This window comes from Triturus cristatus, chromosome 12, assembly GCF_964204655.1.
Source record: "Triturus cristatus chromosome 12, aTriCri1.1, whole genome shotgun sequence".
Lineage (NCBI taxonomy): Eukaryota > Metazoa > Chordata > Amphibia > Caudata > Salamandridae > Triturus > Triturus cristatus.
Genome location: NC_140595.1, coordinates 310,586,439 through 310,602,376, shown reverse-complemented (window position 1 = coordinate 310,602,376; position 15,938 = coordinate 310,586,439). Strand labels below are relative to the sequence as shown.

The 15,938-nt window shown below is 48.8% G+C and overlaps 1 protein-coding gene across 2 annotated transcripts in view; it reads left to right on the top strand.

Annotated features, from left to right (window-relative positions):
* Positions 1 to 15,938, top strand: part of LOC146775949 (uncharacterized) — a 790,744-nt gene that overhangs the window by 740,118 nt on the left and 34,688 nt on the right. The window lies entirely within an intron of this gene.

Genomic DNA, 15,938 nt, shown 5'->3' with positions numbered 1-15,938 from the left:
CCACTGCTGGCTCCATCAACAGAATACTTCCACTAGTGACTCAACGGAGTAGGGACCGTCAGATGAGGGACATTACAACATCTGCCTTGTTTAGGGTGGGTGGTGTTATCCCTGTCAACTCCAGTCCATCACCACCAAGAAAACCTGATGTTGAGGGATATGAAAACGTATGAATAATGATCTCCACACCTTGGGAGAAACCTCCAAGGGTTTTTTTTTTTTTTTTGGGGGGGGGGGGTCGTTTTTCAAAACCAAACTCCCATTTAAGTTTTAAACGTTTCGCGAACATCTATGAAAACCAATTGCGGACATACACCATATATGTGTTACATTTAACGCTGTAATCGCGGTTCCTTTCAATGTACAGAGTTGTCAACTGAGCCAGGAGACAAATCTAAATTTGGCAGGGGGAGTATCCTTCGGATGCGTAGAAAATTATCTCCACCATCCCAACAGACACTACTCAGCCTGTCAAACTTGGAATTAGCCCCCATCTCTTAATTGTAATGCCCAAAGCAACTGGCATGAGTCATCATAAGCATTAACATGGGCCAGTCATACTAAATTACAATTCTGGCATTCATGCAAAGTCAAGAATTCGAACCTTTGCATTGGCCAATGATGACCTTACATGGTGCATCTGTAGGTGGGAATAGTGTAAATGTTTGGGTCTATCTGAGGTACAACTGTAAGTCCATTCTTGCGGAAACAGATGTTATGCATGCTCCAAGAGGCCATTGAGCATACCAGACACTCCGTTTAAGGGGGAAATAATTATACAACAAAAATGCCCACTGTGCACCAAAAAGCTACAGAGAAGTCTGTTCCACCTCCGGAAGTGACTGCATTTAAGGCATGGTCCATGAAATGGAACTGCTTGCCGTGTGCCTCACCAAGCAGAAAATGGTGGTTGCTGGGGCGCAGTGCATGTTTCTTTAAATATGTCAGCCCTCAATTCCTCTTTTATGTGCCTCTGACACAGCACTGGGGATTTATGTTCACCAATAACCCCGAGGACTGAAGAACACCGCGATTAATCTGGAAAAGCATTTCATTAAACCAAGCAAATTGATGATACGTGGGCTTCTGGGAGCGCGAGCAATTGTGAGTCGGTCTTCACTGGCACTGTAGGTTGGGAATGCTCCTCTGCTGAAAGCAGATTATTTAGGAGAGGAAAGGCTCTAATTCTTTGAGTGTGAGGAGGGTCGACGGCATCCACTGAAGGGTGAATTAAATGGAAAAAAGAAGAGGAGCAGGCGAGGGTGCTTACTTATGCCCGTATTCCAAGTACAGTCCTGCTGTATATAGGGACACAAGTATTACTGTGCCTGTCTAGTATTCCAGTCACTGTGCCAGGCAATTCCAGGGCCAGAGTGGGGAATACCACCCTGGTACTGGTACTGGGATGGCAGACCCCATCATTGCATCCGAGAACCCTACCCTCAGCCGGTGGGAAATGTATGCATTTGGTTTTACCAGGTGTGTTCCCAAACCCACAAAAACTTGTATGCCTGAGGGGTGGTACCTCTGAAAAATTTGTGATCGGGACCATAGTCACAGTGAATCTATGATAGGTGGCCACCCCCATTTTGTAGGTTGCAGTGGTGTGTAAAAAATGTGAGGAAATGTATGATTCCTATTATACAGCACTACCTGCCTCATTGTTTACACTTATCCCTAAAGCCAGGTCGAATACCTTGTCTCCCTTTTGTGTTAGTTTTTTTTAGAATCGGAGAATGTCCCCTAGATTTAGTGCAGGAGTGTAAATGGCCACGAAGTGAACCTACAGTGGAAATATTAAGCAGAGAACTAAGGGAAAAAACTCTCAGATTCAACTGAAATCCCACAGGGTATTTGCGTGCACATGGGTAGCGGGGTTTTGAAAGTCCTGGATAATGAACATAAGATTGTTTGACGCCATCATGTGAAAAAAGATTTATGGCGTTACTGTAGTGCCACTGACTCAACTCTTATCTTCTACTCCTGCAGGCGCAGGGAAAACAATAATCTGGCAGGGACAGGATATGGCATCAGATGCAGGAGCACTGCAGCTACTCAGTCTTCCATTTTGACTGATCGCTGTAATCTACCATGCAGGTATCTCTGGCACCGTTAATACCACGATTACTGATTAGTACTCGTCATTTCAAGACCGCGTGTTCCTCATCAGAGTTCTGCATCCCTCCATTCATTCCCTTGCAATGGATGTTCAGGGTTGATATTGTACCGGAAGTGGGAGGGGCTTCTAATCATCCTATGGTCGAAAGAGGGAAGTAAACCATTTTATAGTTTAATTTAGGTGCTAATGGAAGACCTGCCTTTGGTATTGTATCTGGTCAAGGGAGTTGCCTGCCTCCAGGTGATGAATCACTGTTGTAAAGACTGTGACGAGGAACAGTACCCTAGCCACCCAGACACAGACTCTGACCCCCATCCTAGAAGGTGAAAACAAGTTCATGGTATGCTCTAGGATTTGATACAAGTTCTTGAAACCAGTATCTTGAAGTTCTGTTTAATGGGCTAGACATCACTTGCCCTTTTATCACTGCCCTCTGTTTCTGAGACCAGCCGTGTGACAGTGGTGGGCAGGACTTTCATCCCTATCATTTTTTGATTCTTGAACAGACAGGGGATTTTGTCCAACCCTAAACATTTCACCACCACCCCACAAATGGACCATGTTCATTTCAGCTACACCAAATGTCTCTGCTATTGATGAGAATTGATAGGACAAGCCAGGAGAATTCTTTAAAGCTCTTGATAATCGTGTGTTGTAGGAGGTAGATGCCTCTTTGTGATATGAGTTATAAAATCCAGGTCTACAACTGCATTCCCAACAACATGGATTTGCTAATGTCCCTTTCTTTGATGATGTCTGGTTACGTATTGACAGCTACTGTGATCACATTGACTGTATGACCCATTTAAATGAGCTGACTATGAAAGGAATCCCAGTAAGACATCTAGGCGGGGAGTGGCACATCAAGGGATACAGGGAGGAAGAGGACCTTGTGTTCAATGTACTTGGGTAAACCGGCCCTGGGTTGCTTGTGTTCCGGTTCAGGGAGGGCCTAGCTTTACCATTCGGCTGGACTGTCCCTATGAGGAGCAGAGTCAAGACTGATTTGCCTATGGCTGGTTCCAAACTGAGGTGGCATGGTGATCTAAAGAACGATGGGTTGGGATGCTACCCGAGCAATTGCCAGTGGTTAGACAAATTGTTAGCATTCCTCCCATCACCTTGTGTGTGTTTCAAGTACCACCCTTAGTGGCACGAGTGTGTCCAGACCTGGGTCCTGTGCTCAGTGTCACTGTAACCAAACTGTTCACGGCTGATGAGCACATAACTAGGGTGAAATCTAGTGGGCCATGAGCTCCAGGGGGTCCCCCTCCAGTACTGTGCACCAGCGGCAGTCTTGATAGCCTGAGAGCTCCTGATTAGGTACGGAGCATGGGGGGACCCCTCCATGTACTTTGCAGGGGGGCCCCCTCAAGTTTTGTTCCACCACTGGCAAAATCAGTCCTAATTTGCTTGTGTTTCAGTGCAGGGAGGACTTGGCTTGGCAGTTCGAGCTGGACTGGTCCCATGAAGAGCAGGGTCAAGATCAATCTGCCTATGGCTGGGTCCAAACAGAGGGGCCATGATAAGTAGGAGAACAATGAGTCGGGATGCTACCCTGAGCTATTGCCAGTGGTAAGACAAATTGAAAGCATTCCTCCCATCACCATTTGTGTGTTTCATGTAGTACCCCCTAAGTGGCATGGGTATGCCCAGACGTGGGTCCCATACTCACTGCGGCACTGGAACCAAACTACATCTAGCTGATGAGCCCATAACTAGGGTGAAACTGGTCCTAGGTTGCTTGTGTTCCGGTTTAGGGATTGGCAGTTCGGGCTGGACTGTTCCCATGAGGAGTAGGGTCAAGACTGATTTGCATATGGCTTGCTCAAAACTGAGTTGCATGGTGTGCAATAGAACAATGTATTGGGATGCTACCCCGAGCGATTGCCAGTGGTTAGAAAAATTGCAAGCATTCCTTTCATCAGCTCTTTGACGCTCTAGAGAGGAATATGAGAAACTAGATTACTCAGTCAAAAATGTTAACATTGTTGCTATTTATGTAGAACATCTTTCATGAGTTCTTCTATACACCTGCTATTGTTCCTGGTGAGAATTTAGTCATGAGTGATACTAGAAATTTCTGCGCTAGAGTATATATTTGCATCTTTTCTTATGTCAAGGAGCTGTGTACCGGTGTAGGGGGATCATGTTGTCGGCTCATACTGTAACTCTCAGACTATTAATTTTTGCAATAAATAATTAATAAACTCGAGGCATGGCTGCGCCGGCAACCGTGATGGCTGCCTTACACGAAGCTCCGTGATTGGCCTGCCGTTATTTGCAGCGTCAGACCGTAAACAGAGGCAATCCTGGAACAGTGGGATGCAGTAAGGGGGCTTGGGCAGGCTGGGGCCTGGGCTGCACTGACTGAAATGTCCTCTCCTGAGGGGCGACCTGCACAGCAGAGCCACATCAGCGTCGCCACAGACCTTGGAGGCCCTGTGTCAGCAGGGGGCATTGGTGAGTCTGAGACCGCGGCTGCAGAATGCACGCCGAGCTGCAGGGCTATATACACAGTCTGATCCCAGCGGTAATAGCCCCCTCTCCCCAGATCATGGATATCACACTCCGGCGGGACGTGGGCATGATGAAGACTTGCATCAAGAAGGAGTCAGCTGATGTGGGCACAGCCATGTATGGCAAACAAATGTAGGACCCGCAATTCCGGATGACTTGAACGTGCACCCACATTGCGTTCGTACTACGTGACAGCTGGTACTCTCTCTGCACATCAAAATAGGTTTCATTCTTTTACAGTATGATGACCTATATCAATTTTCCCAATACTTTCTATTGGGAGATCTCTGCCAATGTGACAGAGCACTCAACTAATATGGCGAAGTAAAGCTTGTAAATCCTATTGTAGGAGTTTCCACCTCCTGATTTGAGAGGATAAAGACATGTAAGTCTAAACTTAGATCTGGGGGCTTGGCCAAGATGGCGACCGCATAGGACATGCCTTGCGATCGATCCGGCCCACCGAGTGCACTCTATCTATAGCCCCAGCGAGTGGCAGACTCCTGACCTGACCGGCTGACCTGCGGCAACTACCTACGGAGGACCTGAGCGGCCGTGTCGGGACGTGGGGCTGCCGACCACGAGGCGCAACCCAGAGACCAACGGCTGCGGCCTGGCATGGAACGGCCGGGATTTACATCTGGTCTCCCCGCTGAGCGCTGCAGCCTGCCTGCGACCTTCCTGGCTCGATCTTTGCCCCTCGTGGGTTTCAGGTACCTGCCGCCGCGCTGCCTCCCCGAGGGTGCTCTTCTAGTGGTTCCGGCCTCCGGACTGTCCCGGACCAGCGTCACCAGTGCTTCGATTCCCCCTGGGTGCCTTGGTCGCTCTTGGGTCCCGCCCCAGTAGGTGCGGTGCAGGGGACGGCCTCGGTTGAGCCTAGGGCAGGGCAGCGCCCCCCCACTGTCATCTGTGCCTGCTAGCGCAGGTCCACTTCGGGGCGGTGATCGGCGCCCGTGGACCATGGCTGTTTGAAGAGGCGGGGGCGCCCACCATGTTTTCGAGGCCTTGCCCGAGGTGAGTCCTGCTGCCCGGCCCATCTCCTGGTGGCCCGGCTCGCATAGCAAGCCGGCGCCCTCCTTTGCTTTAGGTGGCGTGTTCTCCCTTGTTTGTGTCCGCCTCGGGGCGGGGGGCGGAGCCCGCGGACCACCGGTCTCTGAAGCGGCAGAACGCCCGCCTTCCAAGTGCAGCCTTGCCTGGGGGGGACTTGCCCCGGACCCATTTTTCAACGGCTCGGCTCTCTCCCGCCGGTGGCCTCCCTCCTCTGAGACTTGGCCGTCCCAGCGCAGGCATAGACCCTGAATGCCGCCTTGCGCTCTGGACTTCGCAGAGCCCTGCTCGCGTCAGTTACTGAGCGACACCTGTGCAGGTCCTGCCATCTGCGCTGCAGAGGACATAGCGAGAGGGCCACCGCTGTTGGTGAGGGGGGCGCAGGGGATGAAGATTCTATTGGATGATGAGGCACGCCCCACCCACACCGCGGTTGAATATCACGTCTGCCTGGGTGTCGGGAACCAAGCTCACACTTAACGGCGCTGCTGATTTCGGGGTGGAACAGAGGTACCCGACTCTACCCGGTTGAGCGCCTGGCGATTGCACTCCAGCACACCCAATACAGGCCTCTGAACACGTCCCGTAAGTCCCCCGGCAGGAGCGACAGACGACTCTGCCCCAGCACCAGGACACGCACTCTTCTTACACTCTGGGCCTTGTCCAGCTAACCCCAGCATTCGCCCCACCTACGCCTTGTATCCCAGCGCAGCCTACTAAGTCCCTCGGTGGCTGAGACCTTTTAAATCAGGCCTTTCGGGCAGTGGGCCCTCATGGCGTCGGGCGGCCTAGGAAGGATTGCTCAGTCATGGACATGCTGCAGGCCAAGATTGTCAGTCAGGGCTCGGAGTTGGCTGCGGGAGCAGCGGAGGGTGCAGATGCCCCGGCCACAAAGGCCTTTATGACCTCACTCTTTTCAGCGCTTAAGGATGACCTCCAGGAGCCTGAGGACTAATTGGTAGTGGACCTTTGCGAGGTCCGCAGAGACGTCTCGGAGATAGGAGACCGTGTTGCGACTGTAGAGGAGCACGAAAACGGGCGTGACGAGGAACTTGAAATATTACAACAGCCAATTATTCTCCTCAAAGAACAGTAAGTCGAACTGCAGGGGCAGGCGGAGGACCTGGAGAACCGCTCCTGCCGCAATAACGTTCGTATCCGCTGAGTGAAACAGGGAGCGGAGGAAGGTGACCTTGGGGAATTTGACCAAGCCCTTTTTCGTCATATTCTAGGCCTGGAACATACCACTGAGATCCAAATCGACAGAGTGCATCGAGTGGGCCTACCTCGCCGGGCTGCTGCGCCTCCACCGGACATCCTGGTGTGTCTTCACAATTTCCAACTGAAGGAACTTATTCTTCGCAAGGCTAGAGACTCACACCCTCTACAATTCCGCGGTCTTGCTCCAACACTCTACCAGGAATCTCTACTGTCACTCTGTTTAGACGGCGAGAATTCAGGCCCATAACTCAACACCTGAGGGAGAAAGGGATACCTTATGCCAGGGGCCATCCATTCCGCATGATCTTTAAATTTGATGGGAAAATGCGCCAACTGCGATCTCTCCAGGAAGCCTCCGATCTTTTGGGACTCCCGCCTCCAGACCCGCCTCACCCACAAAAGACCTCTACTCCCTGCAACAGCAGGCCGGATCGCTGGCACACAGTGGGCAAGCCTTCCTCACCGTCTCATGGGCTGGATGCAGCCGCTCGAGCGAGGGAGAAGGAAAATGTTCTGGCCTCGCTGGCAAACAGCCTTGCGAATACTTCCCCTGCCTGACTCTCTGAACTAGCACACAGATGGAACCCTCCACTCGAGCGGGCCGGAGGCCCGGCACCCTTCTACCTACATGGACTTGCTTCATCACCACACCCTCGAACTGTACCCTTTTGACGGACATGAGTCACTCCCGCACTGTTGCGGGCTTTTCCTTTTCATACAGCAGACGACCAACCTAGGTGCGGTCTGATACAGTCATTGATATTACAGTTGTTTTGTTTTTGGGGTTGTTTTTTTCTTTCTGGGGCAGGGTGGGACGTCTCCTCAGTGAGTTCCTCTGGCAGCCACGCACACGGTGCCCATGCATGTATGTCTATCCTCAATAACCATGTCCTTTATGCCTTATCTCCTCCTAGGGGTAGATTGCCCTCTTCTAGCGCTTACCTAATTCATACCTCCCCACCTGGATCTTAAAATCACCAGTCTCAATGCTCGGGGTCTTAACAACCCAGTCAAACGCAGAGCGATATTATCTCTCTTAGAAAACTCCTGGGGCGACATCTGCCTCATCCAAGAAACCCACTTACTACAAACTGACACTCACCGTATACACCATGGTCCTTTCTCTCACCAGTATTTATTTATTTATGGGTTTTATATAGCGCCTGAATCACCCCATACGGGGTATCTCTGCGCTTTGGACTGCTGATTGACCACTGAGGAGAGTACGATTAGAAAAGTTCTGTTTTCAGTAATTTCCTGAAGACCCCTAGGTTGGTACATTGACGTAGATGTAATGGGAGGAGATTCCAATAATGGGGTGCCAGATAGGAAAACGCCTTCCCTCCCATCCGGGCGCAAGTTGGCTGGATCTCAATAGTCTTGTAGGAGTGTATCTAACAAGTTTCCGAGCAAGATAGCCAGGACCCAAGTTGTGCAGGGATTTAAAAACCATGCAGCAGATTTTAAATCTGACTCTCTTTTTTATGGGGAGCCAATGAAGGTCGCGAAGCAAAGGGGCTGACGGGGTCCTGGGGAGTGCGTTGTTTACTAATCGGGCTGCGGTATTCTGGACCACCTGTAATTTGTATAAAGATTTTTCTTTAGCTGCAATTAGCAAAGCATTGCAGTAGTCCAATCTACTGATAATCAATGATTGGACCAGGGATTTACGGGTGGTAATAGGAAGAAAGGGACAGACCCTACGCAACATGCGAAGAGTGTGAATGCATGTGTTGGCAGTGCTGTTGACATGTTCTTCAAGAGTAAGATCGTTGTCCAGACGCACACCCAAATCCTTTACAACATCTTTAGGGGACGGGCCGAGCCCAATTCCTCTGGCCACCAACTAGGGGACCATCTTAGTTTTGCCTCTCCAAACAGCATGATTTCTGATTTATCAGAGTTTAGTTGTAAAAAATGTTCCCTCATCCAATGCGCAACACCTTTCATGCCCTCAGAAAAGAAGTCCTGGGTGAGTGGATTTGCTTTGTCAAATGACATCAAAAGTTGTGTGTCATCGGCATAGGATATGGGGTCAAATCCAAGCCGTCTAAGGTATCCTGCCAAGGGGGCTACATAGATATTAAACAATGTAGGGCTCAAACAGGAGCCCTGAGGGACCCCCTTGCTGATACCGGTGGTTGAAGAGCGATAGGGACCAAGATTGACGGTTTGCGTCCTGTTGGTCAGAAAGTCAGTCAACCAACTTAGTGCTTTACCTCTTACACCCATCTCCTCAAGTCGGGTGATAAGAACCTGATGAGATATGGTGTCGAAGGCAGCAGACAGGTCAAGCAGGACCAACATCACTGCCTGACCCTTATCTGCTGCCATTCTGATGTTGTCTATGACCTCCACTAATGTAGTCTCCGTACTACATTAGTTATCTGTAGTGGACCAGTACTGGTCCTCTACAGATAACAAACGGGGTGGTGTGGCCATTCTGATAGCTAAGCACTTTAAGGGTTCGGTATTGGGGACTATTCCGGAGATTAAAGGGCGCCTTTTAGCTCTACGGCTCCAAGTTGGCACCTCCTCATGCACAATTGCCCCCATCTACTCGCCCAATGATCGCCCAGAGAAGTTCCTGATAGATGCCTGCGCCGAGGTACTGCACTCTCCCGATGCTGTGGTGGTAATAGGGGGTGACCTTAACCTGGTGATGAGTGGGGAATTGGATCACTCTGGCTCTTGTATTGGGGGCGCGGGCACCCTCTCAGCAAACGACAGGGACTGGCTGCGCGATGCGGGGATTGGAGATGCCTGATGCTGCTTACATCCAGATGAGAAGGACTTCTCATATTACTCGGCTGCGCACAAGACGTATGCTCGGCTTGACCATTTCCTAGTTACCCCAACTACTTGGCTCTTGTTTACAGGATCCACTATCGAGGCGAGGGCTCTCTCTGACCATGCGCATATTGCCCTCTCCTTACGCTTACCTGTTGAACGTTTTGCTGCTACACCGCAATGGCGCCTGCGAGACTCACTGCTTAGATCTCCCGATGTGGTTGCTGACGTTAGGCGGTGCATCATTGACTATATAGCGACTAATGATAGGGAAGATACGCCACTCGCCTCGGTTTGGGAACCTCTTAAATTAGTAGCACGAGGGGCTCTCATAGCTAAGGCAACCTTTGAGAATAAAACTAGACGGGCGAAACGCGCTGAACTGGAGGCTACAGTAAAAGAGCTTGAGGCCATACACAAGTGCACAGGCGCCCCCGAGTGTGGCGGCAATTAGAGGGGGAGCGACTCCAGCTCCGACGTCTGGACCTAGACCAAGCAGAACATGCGGTGGTTCGCCTGACGCACAAATACTTTGTCGGCTCAAACAAAGGAGGCCGCATGCTAGCACATTGCCTTTGTAGCCAACAGGAGGCCCACTCGGTTACAACGCCCCGCGATGGTGCTGGCCGATCTATCTCCGGTAATGCCGACATCGTTTCAACTTTTCGATCCTTTTATAGCTCCCTTTACGCAGCAGATCCTTCCCTAAGGCCTGATCCCTCTTTCTACCTCGGCGGTCCTGGGGTGACACCGCTGCCGGCGGGTGAATCCAACGCCATGGATTCGCCAATCCGCATAGAAGAAGTGATTTCTGCAATTGCGCGGCTGAAGTTACAGAAGGCCCCAAGGCCTGATGGCTTTAGTGCCCTTCTTTACAAAACTTATTGCGCTGAACTCGCCCCATTACTAACCCAATTGTTTAACTCCTTCGCGGACACAGGATCCCTCACCCCCTCCATGCTGCAAGCTTCTATTTCGGTCATTCTCAAACCAGGCAAAGATCCGGAACTTTGCAGTTCCTAGCGCCCAATGTCATTACTAAACATAGATGGCAAACTATTCTCTAGCATTTTAGAGCACAGACTAAACCCTCATTTGCCGGGTCTTGTAGATCCTGATTAGTCCGGTTTCATCCAGGGGCGGAAATGTGGGGATAATACCAAATGTATATGTCACCTGAGCGATAAAGTGCACCGGTCAAAAGAAGATGCCCTACTATTAGCGATCGACGCGGAGAAGGCATTCGACCGCGTGCACTGGCCGTATCTCTTCGCGACACTTGAGCACTTTGGCCTAGGGCCACGGTTCCGGAAATGGATCGCGAGTATCTATAGTGCGGGTCAATGGAGTCCTCTCTGACCATTTTGAAGTGAGCGCGGTACAAGGCAGGGCTGCCCCCTCTCTCCCCTGCTTTTCGCCCTCTATATGGAGCCGTTAGCCCAGCGACTTCGGGATAACCCCCTTGAACGCGGCATCTCCTTTGGCCTAGACCAGCACCTCATTTTCTCAGTGGCACACCCGCTAACCTCTTTGCTGGCTATTGTGGACGACCTCCAGACGTTTAGCCAGTTCTCCGGCTTTAAAATTAACATGATGAAGTCGCAAGTACTCAATTGCACCGCCACTCCGTTGACGGCGGGAACACTCCGCAATCGCTTTACCTTTGAGTGGGTGACAGAAGGCATTACATACCTGGGGCTGGTCCTCCACAAAAGCTTAGTGCAGACTGCAGAACGGAACTACTTAACCCTATTGAAACGGATTCTAACAGATATAAATCGGTGGCGTTGCATTCCTTTGACTTGGTTTGGGAGACTGTCTGCGGTCAAAATGAACGTACTGCCGCGGGCTCTGTATTTATTCCAAACGCTGCCACTAGAACCACCACCACACACCCTGCGACAGATACAATCAACGATTGAGGGATTTGTCTGGGGCCCGATCGCACCGCGCCTACGGCAAACTCAGCTTCAACGGCGCTGCGTCACGCTGGATAGAAGGGGGATGTAAATGCTTAGGGCACCTATTCGATCTCAGAGGCCTTATTCCCTTTAAGGAGCTTCAATTGGACTACAACTTATCTGCGACCGATTTGTATTTGCACTCCCAGTTGATACACTGGATCTCTAGCACCGCGACTTGCTTACTAGCATACTGCCCATTTTTACCATTCGAGAAATGGCTAATGTCCAAGAAAGACGACAAACCCCTCATCTCCAAAATGTACTCCTTCCTTTCCACAGCCCTACCTAGAAATCGCACTGCGGTTCAGAAGCGCTGGGAGGTAGAACTCGGGCACGCGCTAACGGACAAGAAGTGGGAGGATGTTTTTTATCGCACACACCACACTGCGTTTTCATCGAGCCACATGGAAACTACCTTTAAGATCGCAACATATTGGTACTATATCCCTGATAGGCTTGCTAAATGGCATCCCCAATACGACGGCCTCTGCTGACGGGGATGCGGTAGCCCAGGGACTTTGATCCACCTGCAATGGCACTGCCCCAAACTGACCCGCTACTAGGAACAGATCCTGGATGACATTGATGTTGCTTTCAATACTTTCTTACCCCAACTCCCTGCGTAAACACTTTTAGGCCTCCCCAACGCGATCACCTTCCCTCTGCGCTCACTCAGGGGGAGACAAATGGTGCTTGCGTTGAACGCCGCACTAAGAGTTATACTGGCAAGGTGGCAATCAGACAAGTTCCCGGAACATATACACTGGGTACACCAACTCTGGAATCTTCTGGCAATGGAGAAGCTTTCTATGGCAGCAGCAGGGAAGAGTGAAGCCCATGCCAAAACCTGAGCACTCTATTTAACTATTCTCACCACAGAATTTCGAGAACTGTCCTGCCCACAATACCATCGTATCCTCAAGCTGATCCCTGATGACACCTTGATCCTCCCATAAGAACGCGTGACACGGACCCCTTTCTACTTACTGAAGTGATGGACCAAGAGTAGCATACAGGGAACACGAGCTGACATTTCCCTTTTTCCCTTCTGGTTAGCTCACTGAGGAGATAGGGATAGGGTGGGGGAGGGGGAGGGTTTTGGTGGGATTGATTATTGTTTCCCTGTGTTTCTGTTTTGATTAACGTTCATACGCGATCTATTGCAATGTGCCTGGCGCCCTTATGGGGTCACCAAACCACTACCGAGGCTCCTTGCTCCTCAACTGCTTTATCGCCAGCCTACAACTCCGTCCATTGCTTGCTACATTTCTTAAGACATGGCTTGCTGTGTTTAATACTTGGAACTCATATTCGTATCCTGATTTGACTTGCATATCCTGACTCTACTTAGCCGGCCCCCTGGGTTGTAGGCACCTCAACTTGGTTCTCTGCATCATACATTGTCAATAAAAACTTAGGTCTAACTATATATTTGGAAATGGTGAATGGCAAAAAAGTGTAGACTTACATCTAGGTGAAGTGGTAAATACATATGTAAGTAACTATGCACATGTATATTTACCTTTGTGGATAGGCCCCAATTTTGCCAAACATTTGTAAGAGATGGGCATCCACTGCCATAGCGCAAAGACATCGAGGAAGCCCTGCCACTTCAGCATCAAGAGCAAAAGAATAATAGGCAATCAGTTTCTTTTTATCACCATGGTCTTGTGTGAACCCTCTATGTGGAAGCCCTCACTTTCATGACAACACAGGGGAAGGGAATTGAGCAAAACAAAATTAGGGAAGAGTGCAGAATTTTTTTTAGAGAAGCATCCGCCTGTTGTGCTTCCATCTCTCTTGCAGAGTTGTCATGACTCAAATATTGAACATGGGGCACACAGACCTGTAGCTTTTCTTTTTTTTTTAACAGTTTTTCTGCATACGCAATGGTTGGTGGGTAAGTAGGTATAGTAAGTGTACTGTTTCACAGATGCTTCCAGCAAGTTGTTAACATATTGAACCAGGGTAGAACCACATGGAAAGGTCAACATGTCTAAATCTTTCCTAAGTGCTTGTGAAAATATGCAAGGTGAATTTTCTCTGCTACCCATGTGGGCCTGATAGGACAGAGACCACATGGCACCCACAAGTGCCACTCCTCTCTCTTTAGAGACAATCTCTCAACTCCCTAAGCTCCTGAAAAATTTCATTTACACAAACATTCCCCTGTCGAAGGAGATTGCATCGATGCCGATTAGTTATCACAGAAACCCATTACATGTTTATGTTCTCATTTTACATATCTACATTTTACAAAACAGGGAGATTAAGTGAATTTCATAGCATCAAACAATTCTCAATCAAGTGCCAAGGTTCAAATTTAAGAAGATGAGCCTCAAGACAACATCTCCGTCAAATTAGTACAATAGAAATGGCCACAAGGTTAACTTTAAAAAAAATAAATATTTATGATTTATGTTAAACATACCATATAATAGGACAGAATAACAACTAGTGTAAGAACAGATCAATGAAAGCTTAAAATGTCATTTATTATGAGCATTTCCGTGGTGTATTAGTACATTAGGTTAGAAGAAGTTGTACAATAGTCTACAATAAAACATTTGGTAGATTCAGAGTATCTCTGCCAACAAGGGTACCACAGATATTAAGATAGCCAGTCTGGCTTCAGATAAAGCTACTACATAGAGACCACTACCTTACACATTGTAGATGATGCTCTACTGATCGTTAATGGAGCTGACCCCTGCATTCTGATATTGCTGGACCTGTCAGCTGTCTTCGACACATTCGACTATTCCATCCTCATATGAACCCTGGAGTTTCAAATGGGATTCAGCAGCATTGTCCCTGACTGCTTCTTTCCTAAATTTTCAACCAACATCACTTTATTTATATGTGCATCTCGATGTCCCAAAAGATCGCTAGCGTCCGCGGACTTTCCCAGGGTTCCATACTATCCTTATCACTTTCAACCTCTACATGGAGCCGATTGGTGTTCCACTCACAGATCACAACATCAAAATGAATCAATATGCCAATGATACAAGGTGGTACCTGAAAGTATACTCTGCTTCAGACATCCAAAGTCTGCACATCATCCAGACTTGAATTTTGAGCGCCTACCTGAAGCTCAACCCAACCAATAGAGAATTCATGTCATTTACCAAGAACAACAAGAAATAAACCTGGTTCATTTACATGAACCTTGACAGCTTTGCACCCCATCTTTCACCGAAAGCCAAGTTGATTTAGGTTCACCTTGGACACCACCCTCACTCTCCAGGAACACATTGCCAAAAAACAAAGATGGCCTGGTAACAGCTCTCTATTCTAAAGAGAGTGAAACCATATCTTCCAGAAAGCCATATCAGAACTGCTCTTCAAGCATCTGGATATTGATAACGCCCTGCTCCATGGCCTACCAGCCGTGCCCCAACAGGAAGGAGTTTGCATTTGTTCTGACATTTGTGGGGTATCATCCACACAGCCCTTAAAGCCTTGACCATCAGAGAAACATTATTAGGACTTCCGAGAGCCTTGCAGTAAACGACACCAAGGACCACTGGGCTGTTGCTTGGCAACCCATACTGAAGAATTTGGCCATTCTGGTGACATATACACTGAGCAAGGCAGTTAGTGTGTGAAGTCATTGATCTCTATACTCATAGGTGCAGGCCTCTAGATGAAGTGCCGTTGTACAGTTTAGCCAGCTTCAGTCTGGGTTCCCCACACGACTATAAGCTTTTAGAACTTTTGTACATCAACCGGCCAATAGACGTAGGTATCTGGATAGGTAGCAAGCCATACAGGTAATTATACTGTGGTGCCCCCACCATTTTTAACTGTCCTGGGTTCAACAGAGATAATTGCATTGACGGCCACTGAAGAAATCATTGTCTGTCTTAGTCACAAGGAGTTTGAGATTGTCAGATACCATGTTCATTAGTGCCCTTTTAACCATCTCCCCCAAATACTTCAGTTTGATTACATTGACTTAAACACAAAACCATCCACTGTTGCTCTAGTAATCATGCTAAAGATAAGGAGAAACTAACTCTTGCTCCAGTTGATTTTTTTACCCTGAGAACAGGAAATAGCGAATTTCTTAGATCAGTTCAGAGATCCATTTCCTCAGGTTTCTTAGTGTGAGCAGGATGTCATTGGCGTTCAACGTGAGTTTAGAACATCCTGTTACAGTGTCCACTCATTTGATGGTCTTGTGTTGTCTTATTGTCACTTCTAGTGGTTCCAGAGTGAATAGAAATAAGATGGGAGAGAGAGAACATCCCTGGCATCTGCTTGTTGTATGG